Source organism: Malus sylvestris, chromosome 14, assembly GCF_916048215.2.
Source record: "Malus sylvestris chromosome 14, drMalSylv7.2, whole genome shotgun sequence".
NCBI classification, from domain to species: domain Eukaryota; kingdom Viridiplantae; phylum Streptophyta; class Magnoliopsida; order Rosales; family Rosaceae; genus Malus; species Malus sylvestris.
Window position 1 is genome coordinate 28,448,763 of NC_062273.1, and position 15,563 is coordinate 28,464,325.

Consider the following 15,563-nt stretch of genomic DNA (forward strand, 5'->3'; position numbering starts at 1 on the left):
TTTATGTATCTTAATACAATTATGTAATTTATTTTATATATTTTACAATTTATATATACATATACTAAATAATAAAGTACCTATTTTTACTTTTTTGATCCCATTTGTTAAGTTACATCGCCAAACCTAAATAAGATGATCAATGACTTTACTGTAAAGATCCATCATCATATTCATGACACTGTTCCAATCATTCAAAAGGACCATAAACAAAATGTAATCTAACACAACTGGCATGATTTCGTAATTTAACTAGTTTAACAACAACCACCACCACCACCACCAAGCCTTATCGTACTAAGTGGGTTCTACTGTATGAATCCTAAAATACTATTGCGCTCGGTTTTGCGGCAAATATGTTGTCCTTAATATAACCAGTTTATCAAATGACAAAAAATTTATGTTATATCCCCGATTTGTTCTGGCTGTATATATATATATACACATCCGACACCTACTTTGAGTCCCATATAATTATTCTGTTAGCAATAGCCGTCGTCCTCTTTTTTAGCTTCCGTTGGTCTCTCGTTCACATCCCAACCTCTGGATTCCGGAGTCCAAAACACCGAAAACAGCCAGGTGGCCCTAGGGCACTACCGATCATTGGTAACCTTCATATAATAGGTAAGCCGTCCAACGCCTAGCCAAAAAATATGGACCTATAACGTCCATTCGCCTAGGCACCAAAGCCACCATAGTCCCTCGAGCCACAGAGCTACTCTTGAAAACTCACGACACCATTTTCGCTAGCCGCCCCAAATTCCAAGCCCCTGAGTACTTATCCGACGGTGCAAAGGGCATGGTCTTGACCGAACATGGATGCTATGCTGCATAAGAAAAACCTCGTAGCATTAAATGCTACACATATATCTAAACTACTCTAAAATACGGGAATGGGAGATTCGAATTTGGAAACAAGAGGTGGGCAGGCACACGGCCCTGGCCTCCCCATCCGCGTCGAAGTGGCAAATAAAATAAGTTAAAAGATGGCTTGTGCTAAAACAATAATCTTTCAAACACGATTACGATTTACATCATAAGAACAAACTGCAATTGTAATCCTGGACATTTAAAAGTAACTATACCTTCAAAAACTGTGAGCGCAATGCGATACTCTGCTTTAATACTACATAACCATTTCAATCAAAACAAAATTTTGCTCAAAGTTCTAAGACTTAAATGTTGTCTAGGAGTAAAAACACAATTGCATTTGCCTCGGTCGGAATAACAAAATATCACCAATGTTGCCAAAAACAGGACATCATTGTTGGTATATGGTCCAGCCCATGATCAATGTTCTAGATTATTCTAATAAGCAAGTGAGGTAGCTGAAGCATGCTAGACAATTCTAGCATGTTATTAAGTTGATGGAAGAAGCTAGAGAGTACTAACTTCCTTGGTTGCAAATGGAAAGATCTAGAAGCTACAATGTTGTGGCTAGTCTAGAATTATCTATGCTAGAGGTTTGAAGAATACACTAGAAACTAGTAGAATGCCAAACCCTCACCTATAAATATGGGTGTGATGTTGTAGTGAAGTAACCAATTAAGAACCAAGTGTGGGTAGCAAAGGATCAAGTCCAAAGCTAGAGTTCCACTCCAAGAGTGAGAGTGAGAGTGTTCCACTACACTTTGAGAGTGAAGTTTAGAGTGATAGAAAGTGTGTGTCATACTTTCTTGTATCCATCAAGCTTTGTCTTTGGCTTGGTAAGACTACTCTTGTTGTACTCATCTTTTTCATATAGTGAAGATTGATCCTTATTTAGTGGACGTAGGCATAAATTGCTGAACTACATAAATTCTTGGTGTCCATTTTCTACTTTATTTTGTGGATTCTCTATCTTGTAGTACCGACATTCCTAACAAGTGGTATCAGAGCCCGGTTGGCTCGTACTACGAGATGGAAGGAAGTGGCACTATGATCAAACTCACCAACTCCAATTGGGTAACATGGAAGCCAAGGATGGAGGACATTCTCTATTGCAAGAATCTGCATGAGCCAATTGAAGGAGATGCCGCTAAGCTCGAGAGCATGTCTGATGCCGAGTGGAAGAAGATGAATCGCAAGGCTATTGGCACAATTAGACAATGGGTGGACGATAGTGCTTTTCATCATGTGTCTAATGAAACCAATGCTAGCGAGTTTTGGACGAACCTTGAGTCCTTATTCGAGAAGAAGACCCCAGCCAAGAAAGCCTTCTTGATCAAAGAGCTCATCCATGTGAAGTACAAAGATGGTTTAAGTGTAGCAGAACACTTGAACAATTTCCAAAATATCATCAACCAGTTGGCTACTATGAAAATGACGATTGAGGACGAGCTGGAAGCGCTATTGCTACTTAGATCCTTGCCAGACAGTTGGGAGACCTTTGTGGTGAGTGTAAGTAACTCTGCTCCTACTGATGTTCTTACTCTTGATAATGTAAAAAATAGCTTGCTCAATGAAGAAATAAGGAGAAAGACTTCAAGCACAGATAGCAGCCAAGTATTTGTCACAGAGAACCGCGGAAGAAGCAAGAGTAGAGGGCCTAGAGGTCATGGCAGAAGTCCTAGCCGATCCAAATCAAGGTTCAGGGGTACATGCCACCATTGTGGCAAAGAAGGCCATATGAAGAAAAATTGTCGAGTTTAGAAGAGAGAGCAAAGGGAAGGAAACAATCAGAAGAAAGATGATACTGGCAATACCACCGCTGTCATATGTGGTGATGTACCAAAAATATTGTCTGTTGGTGAATGTCTGCATATAGGCAACTCTGACAGAGACATTGAATGGATCTTTGACAATGGAGCTTCCTTCCATGCTGCGTCAAACGGGAGTTCTTTAGTACATACAAAGAAGGTGACTTTGGCATAGTGAAGATGGGGAATGAAAGCTATTCCAAAAGTTGATGTTGAAAGATGTGAGACATATTCCTGATATACGTCTCAATCTGATATCCATTGGTACCCTTGATCGACAAGGTTATTATCACCATATGGGCGAAGGAAAATTGAAGCTTACTAAAGGCTTAATGGTGGTACCAAGAGCACGACTTTGTTGTATGTTGTACCGGTCAAATGCCAAGGTTTTGAAAGGTGAGTTGAATGTTGTGGAGGACTCATCTTTAGACTTATGGCATAAGAGGCTAGGCCATATGAGCGAAAAAGGCCTACAAGTTTTGGCAAAGAAGTCTCACATTCCCTTTGCCAAAGGTACGTCGTTAAACTCTTGTGAGCACTGTTTATTCGGAAAACAAAGAAGAATTAGTTTTTCTGTTCCATCTACAAAGAAAGGAAATTTGCTAGATCTTGTTTATTCAGATGTGTGTGGTCCCATTGAAGTTGAGTCACTTGGAAGAAATAAATATTTTGTTACTTATATTGATGATGCTTCACGAAGGGTCTGGGTGTATTTGTTGAAATCCAAAGACCAGGTGTTTCAGAATTCCAGGAGTTCCATGCCATGGTGTAGAGGGAAATTGGGAAACCTCTCAAGTGCCTTCGTAGCAACAACGGCGGCGAGTACACATCTCACCAGTTTAGAGAGTATTGTGCGAAACATGGCATACGTCATAAGAAGACAGTTCTTGGAACTCCACAACATAACGGTGTCGCTGAAAGAATGAACCGAACCATCATGGAGAAAGTCAGGTGTATGCTGAGAACTGCAAAGTTATCTAAACATTTATGTGGTGAAGCTGTAAGGACAGCCTACTATTTGATCAACCGATCTCCATCAGTACCATTAGGTATTGATGTTCCAGAGAGAGTATGGACTGGTAATGATGTGTCTTACTCTCATCTGAAGGTGTTTGGTTGCAAAGCTTTTGTGCATGTGCCTAAAGAGCAAAGATCGAAGTTAGACTACAACGATACACCGTGCATCTTTCTTGGTTATGGCGGTGAAGATTTTGGTTATAGATTATGGGACCCATACCAGAAGAAGTTTATCTGAAGTAGAGACGCGGTCTTTTATGAAGATCAAACAATTGAGGATTCGGATAAAGAGGCACAACCAGATGGTGCAGTCAAATGAGTTGATCCATTAGCTTCAGATGAAGAAAGTCACGATGACATCCCTAAAGCAGCTGCCAATGAAGTGCCTACAGAACCATATAATGTTGATCAGGGGGAGCCTGATCAAGATATGCCAGACCATGAGATTGCTTATCAGGGGGAGCCTAGTCAAGAAGAGCAGATTCAAGGAGAACCCAATCAGGGGGAGCCTCCAGCCCCACATGAGAATGAAGATCAGGTCAGAAGATCCAGCAGAGGTCAAATACTGTCTACCAAGTATTCTTCATCAGAGTATATCATGTTGACTAATTATGGAGAGCCTGAAACTTATGAAGAGGCCAAAGCTCATAACGACAGTGATAAATGGATGAAGGCAATGGAGTCAGAGATGGATTCCTTATTAAAGAATGAAACCTATGAGCTGGTAGAGCTTCCAAAGGGCAGAAAAGCGTTGAAAAACAAGTGGGTGTTCAAATTGAAAAGGGACGACAACATGACAAGGTACAAGGCTCGTTTGGTTGTCAAAGGTTTTGGTCAAAAGAAAGAAGTTGACTTTGATGAGATTTTCTCACCGGTGGTGAAGATGACTTCCATTCAAGTTATCCTTGGTATGGCAGCAAGCATGGATCTTGAGCTCGAGCAGTTAGACGTTAAAACTACATTTCTCCACGGCAACTTAGAAGATGAGTTATATATGGAGCAACCCAAAGGCTTTGAAGTCAAAGGTAAAGAAACTTTGGTGTGCAAGCTCAAGAAAAGCTTATATGGTTTTAAGCAGGCTCCTAGACAATGGAATAGGAAGTTCAACTCATTCATGGTGAGTAATGGGTACAAGAGAACTCATGCTGACTTTTGTGTCTATATCAAACAATTTTCTGGAGGTAAATTCATCATTTTATTACTTTATGTTAATGACATGTTGATTGTCAGTCAAGATGTTTCTATGATTAAAAAGCTCAAAGAAGAGTTATCTAAGTCTTTTGACATGAATAACTTAAGGCCAGCCAAGCAGATTTTGGGCATGGAGATAATACGTGACAGATAATCCAAGAAGTTGTGGCTATCACAAGAAAAGTATGTTGAAAGAGTGTTTGAAAGGTTCAACATGAAAGCAGCCAAATCGGTAAGCTCACCTTTAGCCAATCATATCAAGTTGAGCAAAGAGTCGTGTCAAAAAACATATGAAGAAAAGGAGAAAATGGCAGTTGTTCCCTACTCTTCAGCAGTAGGTGTGGTGAGCAGGTTTTTCTCTAATCCAGGGAAAAACCATTGGGAAGTTGTTAAGTGGATTCTCAGATATTTGAAATGGACTTCTAAGATGTGCTTGTGCTTTGGCAATTCCAAACCAATCTTGGAAGGATTTACAGATGTTGACTTGGGAGGTGACAAATCTACGTCTGGGTACTTGTTTACTTTTGCAGGGGGAGCTGTGTCTTGGCAATCCAAGTTGCAAAAGTGTGTTGCTTTGTCCACAACCGAGGCTGAATACATAGCCGCTACAGAAGCATGCAAGGAGTTGTTGTGGCTGAAGCGGTTTCTCCAAGAGTTGGGTTTGAAGCAAAGTGATTATGGCATTTATTGTGATAGTCAGAGTGCTCTGGATTTGAGCAAGAACACTACATATCATTCACGCACTAAGCACATTGATATTCGTTATCATTGGATTAGAGATGCTATCGAGAACAAGTTGCTACAGCTGAAGAAGATTCATACCGATAATAATTCTTCGGACATATTGACAAAGGTAGTCACAAAATCAAAGTTGGAATTCTGCATTAAGGCTGCTGGTATGGACTCCAGGTAACTTGGAGTCATGATCGGAATTCCTTCCTTATGGACCGGAGGGGGAGATTGTTGGTATATGGTCCAGCACATGATCAATGTTCTAGATTATTCTAATAAGCAAGTGAGGTGGCTGGAGCATGCTAGACAATTCTAGCATGTTATTAAGTTGATGGAAGAAGCTAGAGAGTACTAACTTCCTTGGTTGCAAATGGAAAGATCTAGAAGCTACAATGTTGTGGCTAGTCTAGAATTATCTATGCTAGAGGTTTGAAGAATACACTAGAAACTAGTAGAATGACAAACCCTCACCTATAAATATGGGTGTGATGTTGTAGTGAAGTAACCAATTAAGAACCAAGTGTGGGTAGCAAAGGATCAAGTCCAAAGCTAGAGTTCCACTCCAAGAGTGAGAGTCAGAGTGTTCCACTACACATTGTGAGTGAAGTTTAGAGTGATAGAAAGTGTGTGTCATACTTTCCTGTATCCATCAAGCCTTGTCTTTGGCTTGGTAAGACTACTCTTGTTGTACTCATCTTTTTCATATAGTGAAGATTGATCCTTGTTTAGTGGACGTAGGCATAAATTGCCGAACCACATAAGTTCTTGGTATCCATTTTCTACTTTACTTTGTGCATTCTTTATCTTGTAATACTGACATTCCTAACAATCATCCCCTTCTCTAGCTCGTCATCGTCTGCAAAAAAACAGAAAAGAATGCACACGATTAAGTTTACGTTTTGAACTTTGAAGAATGAGCAGTTTCGTTTAGTATTATGGAATGACCACGGGAGAAAATTAATGTCGAAATAAATTGGTTTTGCAAGAAAGCAATGACAAGAGACAAAATTGCACACACGCCACAAGGAACACCTTGTGCAACATAATTAGGCGGACTGCATAAATTACTAAAGTATCAGGAAAAACCTCGGTTGCGCAGAAAAGGACTGCACTCCTCTACATCTACCTTAAAATTAAGAAACGGCAAAACAAAAGAGAACAGAACTAAAACATCACACTACTTATTACAACACAACAGGATATAGCACCAGACCAGACCAACATCACAAACCAGCATATGAGAACCAAGTGTGATTAGCTGAAAATAATATGCATAAATTAGGGCTGGTTTGGTATTGCTGTGCTTTGAACCATCACCAGACCAGACCAAAACTGTTTCTGTTGTGCTGTGATTATAAGCTCATTTTTACTGCTTCACGTTTTCAGCTTTTTTTCACCAAATTTTTTAAAGTAAGCTGTTTTTAAGTAGGGGTTTTTGAACTTTAATCCCTAAAGAAGATTAAAATTAAAAAAAAACCTGGTGTTAGATTAAATATTGATTTTAGTCCCTAATGTGCCCTTAATTCAAAATCATTAATGTGCATTTTATTTAATGTCTCGCATTAAATATTTAAATTTATTAATACACAAATTTTAATTTATTTTTTTACCAAAAAAGAGTTTTTTAATTTATTAATTTTATTTAACATTCTTCGAACTTGAAAGACTCAATTAATGTACCTAAATGTTAGTACCGAAATATATTATATTGAACTAATATATTTAAATGTTAGTACCGAAATGTATGTACCTAAATATATGCACCGAAATGTATTAATATTAAATTAATGTACCTAAATATATGTACCGAAATGTATGCACTGAAATGTTAGTACCGAAAATGTATTATATTGAATTAATGTACCTAAATGTTTGTATCGAAATGTATGTACCGAAATTTGTGTACCTAAATGTATGCACTGAAATATATTATAATGAATTTAATATACCTAAATGAAGAAGATAAAGTACATCAAAATATATTGTATAACAAAAATTAGTTTATCTAAATGTTCACAACAAAATATATTACGATGAATGAAATGAAAATAAAAATTATAATGAAATAAAATTAATACATTAAAAATTAGAAAGAAAAAGATAAATAATTAAAAAATTAAAATATAATTAATAAATGAGGTTATTAATGTACCAAGGGACTAAAATTAGATTTTGATCTTACTCATGGTTTTAATCAAAAAGTCATCTTTACCAAGGATTAAAATGAAGTTTTCTATTTTAAGTATTTACCAAACACTTTTTTGAGCTCAGCTTTTTTTATACCCACTTTTTATGAAAACACTATACCAAACCAGTACTTAGTCCATGACCCTCTTACTAAACAAAGCAGCCAGCCTAAACAAGACAAGAAAGGAGAAAAGGAAACATGAAACGGATACAACACAAATAAGGAGATGATTTTTACACACAATTTTAACACCATCAACTTTCATCAATGGATCCAAGAAATCACAAACAATCCGTTTGAAAGTTGAACTCTTTGTAATATTTCTTACCAATTAACTGACAGATTTGGTCAACTGATATGACCACTTCCGCTTCCAAAAGGATGAATCCTTAGTAGTGAGCTTGATTATCGAACCTGAGAAGGAGAACATAGCAACCCAGAAGCATCTGCCCCAACCACTGCAAGATCACAAACAGTACAGAATTGCCCTTCTTGAGTTGCCACAAACCGTGAGCTACAATAATATGGGCAAGAGACGTCCTTCTGTCCTCGGTAAATTGGTACATGTGTTGCCCCACAAATCACAAATGGGTTTCTGAAATCATAGTTCAGTTGAGATTTATCAGTCATATTCCTTTCTGCAGCCTGCAGCACTTGCCGGGCTTTCTTTGCTTGACTCTCATTGGTGGGGTTGGTTTCCAACAGCCGCCTGGCAAAGTTAGCTGCGGTGGCAATGTTCCCTGCCTTATAGCAAACAGTCGGTGCACTAAACAAGGGCCGTAATTAAATCTTATCTTTTTGCTATATTTCTTTTACTTCTTAACAAAAAATTTAATAGATGTCTAATATTGCAATGAATTCATAAGACGAGGTATGACATTGCAATGTTTAAAAGATAATGTATGAAATTGTCGTTTGATCCATAATTAAGGTAGTTTTGTGTTAGGTTTCAATGCAATTAATATGATTTTTTTATATGTAATATTTAAAATATAAAACAGAAATTAAGAAAATAAAATAACGTAATAAAATAATAGTTTAATTTGACATATCGAGTGGAGAGCAAAACATTAAAATATATCAAAGTGCCACATAGACTGTCAAATTTAAATTTATGTTTAAAATTTGACATTTCCTTTATAAATGATCTTATGACGTGTCGTGTGTGGATTTGAAGGAGTGTAGGGACCATGTGAGCTCTACGGTGTCATGCAGCCACAGAAACACGAATTAGGAGAAATGAATACGTCTTGACGACCATATATGAGTAGGAAAAATTAAAGGAAAATGATTTATGTAATTAAATGGGTTATATGATCGATCACGGTCAGTGCTTTCTTACAAGGAAGAATTTTTTTAAGTGTAAAGTAATAAATAATGGATATGAGCCTGGGTTATATGATCGATCACGGTCAGTGCTTTCTTACAAGGAAGAATTTGTTTCAAGTGTAAAGTAATAAATAATGGATATCAGCCTGGTTTGGTTGGATTCGGTTTTAACGAAAACCCAATTCTTTTTTCATTGGAAATATTGCTAGCATATTTAGATCAATCACTCCATCATTCATTGCTAAATTTATCGGTGTAGATATTTTTAGAGGCTCAATACTGAAAATTTCACATGATCAATGAAAAAGAAGAATGCGAGCACGAGGATGATTCAACAAACTAGCACATGCATAGCTAAGAATTCAAGTCAGCTAATATTTTTATCCTTATTCTCTGTCGCGTTATCAATTACAACTAATCAAGTATTAATTTGAACAACATATTGTATGTTACTTATGTTACTTCCGTTTTGTGTTAAACTATTTAAAATAAAATTACTCCAATAATATGGCTCCATTGGGGTCGTGCTCGAATTGCAAGAAGTCGTTCTTTGACCATGAACGGTTCAAAGCCTATAAGAAATCAGGGGAACTAAGATATACACATTACTAAAGCTATATATTAATCATATTAATTAGTTTAATTTCGATCTAAAGATGAATTATTGAGAGGTGAACACTCTAGCTTCATGTTCCGTTTTACTTGCTATTCACGCAATCAAACGCCGTTCTGCAGGCGCAAAGAATATTAAGTCTCCAGATGCATAGTAATGGTATACCAACAAGTTTCCTTCTCTGAAGCTTGGAAAATGCTGTTCTGCTTGATGATGCAGCAGTTTCTTTCTTTTCTTCATTTGTGCCCAGTTCGAAGGCGAACTCCGAAACCAAGGCCAAGTGATCGCTTCCCACTTTCTGTATAGAAGTATGAGAAGAGAATAGGGGTAGGTTCGGTTCCATTTGGTTCGGTTTTTGGTCGAAACCGGAACCAAACCGAAGTTACTGTTCGGTTCGGTTTTTCTTCGGTTCCATTCAGTTTTTTTCGGTTTCATTTTTTTTCGGTTCGGTTTCAGTCCGGTGTGGTTTTTCCCTTGAAAATTGTTTTTTTTTTGTTAATATTTAAATTTGGATATTGGTAAACTAGCCCAAAAGAGGACTTGCCAAACTAGCCCAAAAGACCCAACAAACAGTAAAGGCAAAAAACCTAAGCTTCCATTGCAGCACCCGTCACTGAGCATCCCTACTTGCATAAACCCTCGCCATCAACCAACCGACGTCTCGCCGATTGCCACATTCAGCCACAAGCACTTGTCCGAACATAGCCAAATAGACGAGAACCAAGGGCTTAACACTAGTAGAAAAACATGTTTGCGCGACGGAATATTGCGCGACGTAGAACATTTCGTCGCTCAAAGTATGTTTGCGCGACGGAAAACACAAAACGTCGCGCCAACGACCTTTGCGCGACGTAACTTTGCGCGACGACGGCTGGCGTCGCGCAAAACAGCTTTGCGCAACACAGAAGCACCTTCGTCGCGCAAAGTTTTATTTTTTATTTTTTTTTTTGGTTTTGGTTCTTGCATTGTCTTTTTCTTTTGTGGTATCCACATGTGTAAATGTTTTAAATTGATGATCGAATTAGTTCATTGTATTCATATAGGGTTAAAGAGTGTAGCTGTAAAAAATCATCAAAATCGAAGTTAAAATAACCGTTAAATCGTGATTTTTCGTTTATAACCGTCGAAAATTTTGTCCCGTTACTTGATCTCTGAATGTTTTTTTTTTTGCTATTTTTGGTGTATGCGATCTTGAAGCATATACAAACAAGTTTGACGGTTTGATCGTTCAAACTAGTTTCGTACAATGCGTTTCCCATCAAAATCAATGGTATATGTATTTAAAAAACATTTTCATTTACTTATTTTGTACTTATAAGCAAAAGGGCCAAAAAAAAAGAAAAAAAAAAGGACTTTGCGAGACGTAGGTACCTCTACGTCGCGTAAAACGTCTTTGCGCGATGCCGTTGTACCTACGTCGCGCAAAGTCCTTTTTTTTTTTTTTTGGCCCTTTTGCTTATCCTTTTTCTTTTGTGGTATCGCTTGTGTCAATGTTTTAAATTGATGATCGAATTCGTTCATTGTATTCATATAGGGTTAAAGAGTGTAGCTGTAATAAATCATCAAAATCGAAGTTAAAATAACCGTTAAATTGTGATTTTTCGTTTCTAACCGTTGAAAAGTTTTGTCCCGTTACTTGATCTCTGAATGTTTTTTTTTTTGCTATTTTTGGCCTATGCAATCTCGAAGCATATACAAACAAGTTTGACGGTTGCATCATTCAAACTAGTTTCGTACAATGAGTTTCCCATTAAAGTACATTTTCATTTATTTATTTTGTACTTATAAGCAAAAAGGCCCCAAAAAAAAAATAAAAAAGGGAGTTTGCGCGACGTAGGTACCTCTGCGTCGCGCAAAACGTCTTTGCGCGACGCAGTTGTACCTACGTCGCGCAAACGCCTTTTTTTTTTTTTTGTGTCCCTTTTGCTTATCCTTTTTCTTTTGTGGTATCCACTGTGTCAATGTTTTAAATTGATGATCGAATTAGTTCATTGTATTCATATAGGGTTAAAGAATGTAGCTGTAAAAAATCATCAAAATCGGAGTTAAAATAACCGTTAAATCGTGATTTTTCGTTTATAACCGTCGAAAAGTTTTATCCCGTTACTTGATCTTTGAATGTTTTTTTTTTTCTATTTTTGGCGTATGCGATCTCGAAGCATATACAAACAAGTTTGACAGTTGGATCGTTTAAACTAGTTTCGTACAATACGTTTCCCATCAAAATCAATGGTATATGTATTTAAAGTACATTTTCATTTATTTATTTTGTACTTATAAGCAAAAGGGCCAAAAAAAAAATTTGACTTTGCGCGACGTAGTTCATTGTATTCATATAGGGTTAAAGAGTGTACCTGAAAAAAATCATCAAAATCGGAGTTAAAATAACCGTTAAATCGTGATTTTTCGTATATAACCGTCGAAAAGTTTTGTCTCGTTACTTGATCTCTGAATGTTTGTGTTTTGCAATTTTTGGCGTATGCGATCTCGAAGCATATACAAACAAGTTTGACGGTTGGATCGTTCAAACTAGTTTCGTACAATGCGTTTCTCATCAAAACGATAAATTCACTAACACTTAGAATTTATTACTACTTTCATCAACTATAACATAAGATTTTGTGGTACCCACTTGTGTAAATATTTTAAATTGACGATCGAATCAGTTTGTGGTATTCATTTAGGGTCAATGAGTGTAGCTGTAAAAAATCATCAAAATCGGAGTTAAAATAACCGTTAAAATCGTGGTTTTTCGTTTATAACCGTCGAAAAGTTTTGTCTCGTTACTTGATCTCTAAATGTTTGTTTTTTGCGATTTTTGGCGTATGCGATCTCGAAGCATATACAAACAAGTTTGACGGTTGGATCGTTCAAATTAGTTTCGTACAATGTGTTTCCCAACAAAACGATAGATTCACTAACACTTGGAATTTATTAATACTTTCATCAACTATAACATAAGATTTTGTGGTATTCACTTGTGTAAATGTTTTAAATTGATGATCGAATTAGTTCATTGTATTCATATAGGGTTAAAGAATGTAGCTGTAAAAAATCATCAAAATCGGAGTTAAAATAACCGTTAAATCGTGATTTTTCGTTTATAACCGTCGAAAAGTTTTATCCCGTTACTTGATCTCTGAATGTTTTTTTTTGCTATTTTTGGCGTATGCGATCTCGAAGCATATACAAACAAGTTTGACAGTTGGATCGTTTAAACTAGTTGAGTACAATACGTTTCCCATCAAAATCAATGGTATATGTATTTAAAGTACATTTTCATTTATTTATTTTGTACTTATAACACTTAAGAAATTGAATGATATATATGTAAAAAAAATTATTGTGGGTTTTTGTTAGAAAAATATATTATTGTGGGGTTTATGTAAAAAAAAAATTAAATTTGAAAGGAGTAAAGTCACATTTTCAGTAATTTTTATAATATTATTTAAAAAAAAAATTACCTTGCACGACGTCTCAATGTGGTCGTCGCGCAAAACCCTTTTGCGCAACGTCAAATTGTAGGCCTACGTCGCGCTAGTTGTGAAAATTTTGGCGGTGCAATAGTGAAAAATAGGCGTTTTTTTTTTTCAATTTTCCATGTTTGTCAACCTTGAACCCGTAGACCTGCATCTCCTCTCTCTTCCCTCTCGCTCATTCTCTCCCGTATACCTGCATCTCCTTTTTCTTTCCCGTAGATATCTCTCTTCCCATAGTCCTGCATCTCCTCTTTCTGTCCCATAGACCTCTCTCTTCCCTCTCGCTCATCTCTCCCTCTCGTTCTAAATGACGGGCAGCCGACGCGAATCTCGAATCTCCGTCCCACTCCCTCTCTGTTTCTCTTCTTCAATCAGTCTGACGTAGTTTTGCAATTTAGGGTTCAGTGCATTTCAATCTTTTTTACTGGAATATACATACATATACATGTCTAAATTTGTTCAATTTTTCTATACACGGCTGGGTTAATTTGATTCTTGACCTATGATTGGATATTATATTACAATTGTGGGTTCTGTTTTTAGGGCTGGATGAAAAGAAACACCCATCAGAGCTTTCAACAACTTGAAGGTCAGTGATTTCTTCCTTCTCTCTAATTCTGTTTCTGCTATTTCAATTTGTAGGATTTAATTTAGGGTTTTAAGTTGGAAAATTTAATTAAACATTTTCAGTTGGAGAGCTTAGTGTATACAACAATTAGGTTTGTTAATTTGGATTGCAGTTAAATAGAAATTATTCTTCTTCGATATAACTGTGCACAACACATAATTTCAATTTTTATTTTGCGGTAAGATTCCGTATAATTAACCTCTACAATTTTATTCACGTGTTCATGGTCACCACTTAATTAATTAGTAATTGGGTGTTGACCACCGAATGTTTCTTTTTTCAGTTCAATTAGGAAGCATTAAGAAGAATCATTTTATCATTCCCTATCTTTGCAAGAACGGATACATAATTGAAGTACCCAATACATATTGTCTCTTCTTTGCATATCTGCCAGCCGATGTTTGGAGTTTATTGTCAGCAGATTTGTTTTTTGTTTCTATAAAACAATTTACGATTTCTCTTTTGTTTTACAGCGAGTCAACCACTGCCAGCACTCTTGTTGCTTAGGTTGGTTTTGCAACTTGCTACCGCTCTGTGATTAGCTTGGGTTGATGAGGTATGCTTCGGAAAGCTAAAAGGGAAGATGGTGGTATTGCCGATTTGGGGTTTTAGTGACTAATCAGACTTCTCCAAGTTGGGGTTTTGCCGAAATTCAATGTAAGTCTCGAGTCTCTATCATGTATATAGGTTGTTTTAGTGACTGAAGAGATTAGGGTGGTGTTCAATTTTGAATGCGAGTCTTAAATCTGCATGAAACAAGTTAATTTCAATGTCAATATTATATTCCTAAAGCATACTCGTATAGTTTAGGACTTTGTTCAAATTCTAGAGTAGGTATTTAAGTTCCAGGTGTGAAAGCTAGTTCATTTTCAATTTCAAAACCACCAAACAACAGGAAAAGAAGAGGGGCACAGGGGATAGTTTCATAAGATGCGCTAATTTGGAATCATGTGTTTGTATGTGCTGACAGGATTTTGATATACTTGTGGCCAACCCTAGAAAACAAAAATTATACATCCAAGTCAACGATTCTCTTGGATTCGCAGACTTAACTATTGGTACAGGGGAGGTAAAAGATCTAATCCTTTCAAATACTGAACTTGTTTTCATGATATAAATGGTCGTAGCATACATGATTGGGATGCATGCATGTAATGTTTGTGTTTTCAGAACCAATACGTCATGAACAACATCTCGATTTGAGTCTTTTTGAATTATGAGTTGTAGAAAGAACGCACAGTGAATATTTGAAAAAAAAAAGAAAGATAAAGGAAGATCAAAAGGATAGAAACTATTAACATCACACCCGTGGGGTTCCTAGGAATCACTCCTAGGGTAAGGTTGCATCACACAAACCTAGAGAGAAGCAAAGCTCCAGCAATTCTATTAATCTTTAAACATGTACCCAGAGAGTTACAAGGATGTAAATTATAAAGACTTAAACCTAAAATCCTTAAAGAAGAATTAAATAATTCTTGTAGAACAAGGAAACTAAAAGACTAATGCGCCTGCTGGAGCCGGCAGCCTGTGTTTTAAAACCCTAGATAGTAAAAGTAAAGCACCATTTGCCCACTTGACAGACTTAGGGCTGCCTTCACTTTTGCTCTTCATTTGCTTCTGGTATTTGTGTTTTATTGAAGGCGGAAATGACGCAGCTGAGGGCCGAGGATGAGCAGATGAAGGCGTAGCTGAGGGCCCAAGGCGAGGA

The 15,563-nt window shown here is 36.8% G+C and overlaps 1 long non-coding RNA gene across 1 annotated transcript; it reads left to right on the forward strand.

Annotated features, from left to right (window-relative positions):
- Nucleotides 1-13,499: 13,499 nt before the first annotated feature.
- LOC126599881 (uncharacterized) lies at nt 13,500-14,915 on the forward strand. Its single transcript, XR_007615258.1, has 3 exons — nt 13,500-13,816; nt 14,329-14,512; nt 14,826-14,915. It is a non-coding gene; the product is annotated as an uncharacterized LOC126599881 (long non-coding RNA).
- Nucleotides 14,916-15,563: the final 648 nt, after the last annotated feature.